Source organism: Triturus cristatus, chromosome 4_1 (assembly GCF_964204655.1).
Source record: "Triturus cristatus chromosome 4_1, aTriCri1.1, whole genome shotgun sequence".
Taxonomy (NCBI): domain Eukaryota; kingdom Metazoa; phylum Chordata; class Amphibia; order Caudata; family Salamandridae; genus Triturus; species Triturus cristatus.
The window spans coordinates 746,341,510-746,348,760 of NC_140585.1; positions in this window are offsets into that span (position 1 = coordinate 746,341,510).

Genomic DNA, 7,251 nt, shown 5'->3' on the forward strand with positions numbered 1-7,251 from the left:
TCTGGGCAAATCACTTAAATATCCCCGCGTCTGAATTTGCAGTGTAAACGCGGTGCTCAGGGACAGTGGGGCTCCCTGTCAGTTTGCCGACTATGGTCTATTGGGTTCCACGACGGAGTTCTAGATTCTGTCATTCTATGCGACACGGTCTTTTATCCCCCATGCCCGTGAGCTGGCAGATGGGAGGAGGTCTATGGAGCCCCTGGCATCGGCCAGGTCCAGGTTCAGTTTGCACTCACAAAAAGCGGACACATATAAGCCTACTGCAATCATCGGAGTACAAATATGGTCACAGTTTTACTCCCAAGCGAATTTTCTCCTTGTGCTGATAACACCGGTCGCCATAGCGCGTGTGTCGGAGATACGGTGTACGTTAGCAAAATACAGTGGAAAACCTGACGCCTGGGGGGTACATTCTTTCGGGAATTTGCCCACATGGCGTGTCTCCAGTCGCACGGTAGGTCGCAATTCAGAGACGCCGGGTGTAGCCGTGTGCGCCAAGAGACTGACGGTTGAGGCTTGATTGTACTGTGATTAAGGGGGCTTTGACTACGAGGGGGCCTTGTTACGCAGGGGAGCAGCACAAGACACGGCTGTCGCTTTCCGCGCTGTGCATAGTAAAGTTTGGGGGGCAATGTCAGCCTGCAGTGCATGTAGTTTCCAAGGACATTGCGCAGTGCAGCTCGCTGGGCCATGGGAGCGGATATGCGCATGGCTGGCGGTGCATTGTTGGGGCGCCCACCGACTCCTATCAGGACCAGCTAGATGGCCCGCGTATGCAGTGGCGTGCTGCACGGTTCCTGGATTGGTTAGGTGCTCTGTCCGGGGGGAAGCCTTGGGAGTTTCGGCACTGTTACCTACCCGGTTGGAACATGGTACTTATTGTTGTGTTCCCTTCACAGATATTGAGCATGAGCAGCGGGGGCATAACGTTCCTGCCCTGCACCCGGATATGCTTCACGGTTTTGGAATTACTTGAGGCGTGCTTTGTCCATTGGCAAGCCGCGTGCGTTTCTCGTCACAGTCGGCGGGGAATCCAACGAGAATATTGGTGTTGTTGTTGTTCTGTCATTTACGGCCAATCCCAGATTAATGTGATGGGGTGTGCGTACATAAATGGTCAGGGTGCCTTGCTGAGATTGTCATCCGCGTAATCTGGTCAGCACAGCAGGAGTGGATTGGCTGTGCGGTCCTCACAGGTGAGGCGGGAGGTTTAATCTGCTTGGGTCAGCACCCGTCTTAGGGGAATTTTGACAAAAATTTGTGTCAGCGAAGAGGTGGGCTCTTCGTTTAATTGGTTGTATCTGTCGTTATGAGCTTGGTGCCCGTGTCCGCGCGACAGAATCGAACATGCACGAATACGTTGCTGTCGCGTCGCCCAGACTCCTTGTTTTTGCTCATCTCCAGCCTGCTACGGTTATCCTGCTTTAATTATGGACTCCAGGGGGAGGGGCTGGTAACCGTTCCAACCCGGCAACGAAGCCACAGTGTACGTTCTTTCCAGTGTGCAGTAACGCACAGCCCACCTGGATCTTTGTGGTGTAAGGTAGGCGGTGCTTCAGGGTCCCCCAGGCAAGGAAGGGGCTCTTAGCGGCAGCCGGCTAGAAGGTGGTCGGCGTCATCGCCAGCGCTAGGTGCACATCGCCTGTCCGGCTACATTATCGCTGCTGCTTTCCAAGTCGGGCACGCGCACTGTGACCCTGAGCTTTATTCGCTTTTGCTGGTCTCAGCTGGTTAGTCAATAGTTGGCCTTGTGGTAGGTGGTGCTAATTGTAGTTAATATAGGGATGCAGCGACATGTGCTCAGTATGGCATGCATCTGGCGCTCATGTTTAACATTCTACACCTCTGTGTTCACACACATTTACATTTGTATAACTGAGATGTAATTCTCAATGCGCGTTAGATTTACGCCATGGATTGTGATCAGTCAGGCCTTTCATTGAGCGGGACACCTAGCAAATGTACGGTGTGCTGGTGGCCGGGCTGCATGCCATAGTCATTGCCTGAGCTAGCTGGAGAGCCCGGCAGACCAGTTTTAACTCTTAATCGATACTTGCAGCTTGTGCAGGGCTTCCTCAGCTTTGTTGGTGTCTTTCCTACTAGCCAGGTTCTCCGGGGTCTCTTCACCGCTGTGTCCGGGAACAGGGGGAAGGTGTACTCATCGCCTGCAGCACCTAGGCTAAGCAAAGATGTAAACTTGGGTGTTGAGGGTGAGTCAATGTTCCCGGGTCGTTTAGAAGGGTGCCATAGGGTAGGATGACCCAGCGGCATGGTGCAGCTAGGGTGGTTTACGTGTGCTTTCGTCTTGAAGAAAGTAAGCATCGCGGGGCCAAGCTCACACTAAAGTGAGCAAAGATCACACACACCATAAGGGCCAAGGTCTGCACCGATGCTAGAGGCTTTGGGGTCCCAATTCGCTTCTGAAACGGCGTTCGCGTCAGATGCGGAAAAGATGTCCGTTGTTATTTATTCGATAGTAGACGAGCAGTTACTTGCGGTGTTTTCCGCAGGCGTTGAGTGTGAGACTCCTGTTGTCATCCATAGTGTCGGTTTGCTGCGGGATGGTTGTTATTGGGGCATAGCCGTGTGGTGGGTCCTTCTTCGGCAGATTGAGGTTAGCCTGACTGCTATCTCCCTGTTTGTCACCGTGGTTTTATGCGGGGGGGTGTCTACAAGCTCCTGTGGTCGGGTCAATTGAATGAGGAGAGCCGTCATCGCTTGGTATATCTGGGCATGCAGGAATGACAGGCAGGATTCTAGCGAAGGCAGGGAGTGGTACTCGTCGTGTATTGGATATTTGTCTCGCTGGCAGGCCACTATGCAAGGGGACCATGTACCTAGGCACACATCAGGCAGTGCCAGGTTAACAGGGACGACGAGTACTAGAATAGACAGGAGTGGTCCCACCACTGTTGGTCAGATGGGATGCTGACCCCTAAGGTTCAGCGCGCTCAATTACACATCAATTTGGAGGTAGGTCCAGGATGAAAGGGTTGTGCTGAGTGAAGCTCATATCCAAAGCGATTGTGGTAGCCTTCCGAGGGGCACAGCTGGTTGGGCAGTAGGAAACTTTAAGTACTACCGGGAGCCCCTTCCCTTCTGTCATATCCTGCTCATTGGTTGTTGCAGCAGAGTCTGGGGGGCAGGTTATGTGGCCCAAACTGGTGGGTTTGATGTTTGGTCAGGTCAATCGACCGAGTACAGCAAAGTTTGCTGGATTATCTGGGAAGGTAGGAAGGCCAGGCAAGATTTGAGCGAAATCGCAAAGGCAGGTAGGGTACTCACGGTGTAGGTGATGTATTTTTCACTGGCAGGCTGCCTGGCAGGGAGACATTTTACCTAGGTCACTTACATCAGGCAGAGATGCCCAGTGGAAGAATGTAGGGGGCTGCCCAGAACAGGATACTGCACAGGTTGGATGGCGGCAAATTGTGGCTGCACTACTGCAGATGGCAAAGTAAACCTTACTGATTACAGGCGGGGTATGGTGGTGGTTGTGGTCCAACCTTTCCTTTCTCAGGATCACTCCATGTCTGTTTAGCGGTGCTCGTTATCCCATCATTAGCATCTGCTGCAGCGGCTCCATAATCATAGGGATAGGAGGGAGCACTAATCCGGTCAACCACAAGAGCACATTTCGCAGTCAGAGTAGGGGGAATTGAGATTTGATGGCATAGCACCAGTTGCTTCAGTTATGCGCGTTTCCCTTGGCAGTTGTCAGCGAACATTCAGAATGCATTTAGGTGGTTTGCCTGTGTTTTGCCTCCCAGAGGTGTTTTAGCTCAGGCATGGCAAGCATGGGTTAGATGCCTGTGGTTTGCCCTGGGATTCATGTTAACAGGCAGGTCGAGAGGCAGAACATAGAGGGGCTTGGGTCCGACCTCTGGTTCAGGTGCAGATCCTGGTAGGTTCACTTCATACCAGGTTGTGGAAGTGGTCATCCAACGAGGGCGATATGGTCCATATGATTAAGGGAAACCCCTGGGTAACACTTTTGGGCTACAAAATAGCAGGAGAACAATTGGCATTCCCAGTATTCAAAATAGATAGGAATTTTACACGTTGGTTCTCCTCTGAGGTCACTCTGTCCTGTCTCTCCCTGGTATACTAGCAGAATTTTGGGAGGGCAAGGCTTCACATTGGGTGGTGACTGACGGAATGCGATGGACATACTCCGACTAGTGCTAGACTCAGACAACTGAGTGAAAGAGGAAGTAAGGCTGGCTTGTCAACTCTTACCTCCTCCCGCATTGGCACTGCCTGGCAGGAGTGTCTTGTCAAAGGTATTTTCTTCAGCCATGCAAAGGTAACATTGGACCAACGCCTAGTTATAGGTTTCAGGTCATTTCAGTCAAAAATCCATGGGGAGTTTAGAACGGATGGGGGCACCTGTCCTGATGGTGCATGCTGGCCGCCGGTCCAGTTGGGCTAAGACTTGTTTTGGCTGGACCTGGGAGAAGCCCGGTATCAGCATGCTGTAGGTAAAAAGGCCTACCTTGGTGGGGGGCCCTGGTAGTGACGGTGGCCACTCCCAAGGCTGTGGAGGAGTTACAGGGCGATCCAGAGTCTGCAGATACCAAGGGGTACTTCATGCAGCAGCACAGCGTGGTGCTAAGCCAGGATACCCAGGGATGTCTTAGCGTTGTCCCCTGGAAGAACTACGGCGCCCCGTTAGTCCTACGGGCGGTTGTGGGTCTGAGCAACCGGGGGCTGCCATAATACGCTCCGCCCACCTCTTTCGGGGGGGGCGTGAGTAAGCAAGTGGACTGGTGGTCCACGGATGGGAGGGGTGGCCCCTCCCAATATTTGGTATACACCAATTGGCGATTGCCACGGTATACTTTAGGCTTATCAGACGGGCAGGCGGCATTGGGGCTGGCCTGCCCTGGGATCGCCCGTAAGATAACCCATCATGTTTGCATATTGGTTATGCTAATAAACCTGCAGCAATATTTCTCCACTTACAAAAGTGTTGTGTGGTTTATTTATGTACTTATGTGTTATGTGACAACAGTTGCCGATATTGGCACTATGCAAGGCTGCCCGGGGAGCTGCGTAGCAGCCCCCCTAAAAGGGCGTCCGCCTTAGTGCCACAGGAAGGCACTGGGGGTGGGAGGTCTAGTCCCTGGGTTCGGCCAGGGAAGACGTCCAGCAAATGGCTACTTCCGGGGAGGGGGGGGGAAGGGGCAGGGGTATTTATGCTGTCCCCGCCCCTTCCTCGCCCTCTTGTCCCTCTCGTCTCGCCTTGCCCGCCCCTCCGCTTACCCATCATCCGGAGGTACAAAGGGGGGGGGGGGGGGTTAGTCTTTCTAACATGTTACTTTGTGTTGCAGGAGGAGTTACAGGGAGATCCAGAGTCTGTAGATACCAAGGGGTACTTCATGCAGCAGCACAGCGTGGTGCTAAGCCAGGATACCCAGGGATGTCTTAGCGTTGTCCCCTGGAAGAACTACGGCGCCCCGTTAGTCCTACGGGCGGTTGTGGATCTGAGCAACCGGGGGCTGCCATAATACGCTCCGCCCACCTCTTTCGGGGGGGGGGGGGGGCGTGAGTAAGCAAGTGGACTGGTGGTCCACGGATGGGAGGGGTGGCCCCTCCCAATATTTGGTATACACCAATTGGCGATTGCCACGGTGTACTTTAGGCTTATCAGACGGGCGGGCGGCATAGGGGCTGGCCTGCCCTGGAATCGCCCGTAAGATAACCCACCATGTTTGCATATTGGTTATGCTAATAAACCTGCAGCAATATTTCTCCACTTACAAAAGTGTTGTGTGGTTTATTTATGTACTTATGTGTTATGTGACAACAATTGCCGATAATGGCACTAAGTCACCGCCTCCCACTGATGACCAATTTAACAGCATCTGCCAGACATGCATTTTGATTCCCGTTCATAAACAAATGGCACCGAATCCAGCACCACAGCTACGCACTACCCAGGTCTCTGGGACGGGCAATGTAGTATACTACCCCCTGCTGCAAGAGGTGTAATATATTGTGACAGGTAATCCTTAAGCAGTGCTTCCCGACAACAGGTTTGTCACGAGTAAGCGCTCAAGGCAAGTATCAGGTAACAGGACACTTTGTTGTGTGTGGGAAACAGCCTTTACAACGCAACTATTACATCGCACTACACTTACAACGCAGGCATTACAACGGAACATCCTTTACAACGCATGACACTACAACGCATACCATCACAACACATACCATTACAACGCAGACACTACATCGCATGTCACTACAACGCAGGCATTACAACGCATACCATTACAATGCATACCATTGGAGTTAGAATAGTAATTTTTAACCCCTACACTATCCAACACTTACCCTACTGTTGCACCCCCTGGAGTTAGAATAGTAATTTTTACCCCTATACTATCCAACACTTACCCTACTGTTGCACCCCCTGGAGTTAGAATAGTAATTTTTACACCTATACTATCCAACACTTACCCTACTATTGCAGCCCCTGGAGTTAGAATAGTAATTTTTACCCCTATACTATCCAACACTTACCCTACTGTTGCACCCCATGGAGTTAGAATAGTAATTTTTACCCCTATACTATCCAACACTTACCCTACTGTTGCACCCCCTGGAGTTAGAATAGTAATTTTTACCCCTATACTTTCCAACACTTACCCTACTGTTGCACCCCCTGGAGTAAGAATAGTAATTTTTACCCCTATACTATCCAATACTTACCTTAAATGCAATGTAACAATATGCGTTGTAATGGTATGCGTTGTAAAGGTAGTATGCGATGTAATGGAATGCGTTGTAAAGGTAGTTTTTTAAAATGCGTTGTAGTGTCATGCGATGTAATGGAATGCGTTGTAGTGGATGTTGTGATGTAAAAATTGCGTTGTAAGTGCATGCGTTGTGAAAGTATGCGTTGTAACGTCATACATCCGTTGTGTGTACATACCTGTCCTCCCACACCACGAACACAAATTGCGTAACGCAGCTCTGTTAAAAGTCACGCTGCTCCTTGTTTGTGCTAAGCCGTGGGGTGCTGCCCAGCCGTTATAGCCACGAAGGAACTCGTTATAGCCACAAAGAAACTAATGTGGGAAGTGGAAAGTGATTTGCGGACTGAAAAAGTGTTGGATAAAAGACAGATGGGAGGGGCAAAATAGAGTGGTGGACTAGTGGGACAAAGGGGTGACAAGCTTAGACAACAGGCAGGGGGGTTAAAGGTGAACGCGGTCAGAAAGAGAAGGATATACTGTGTGACAG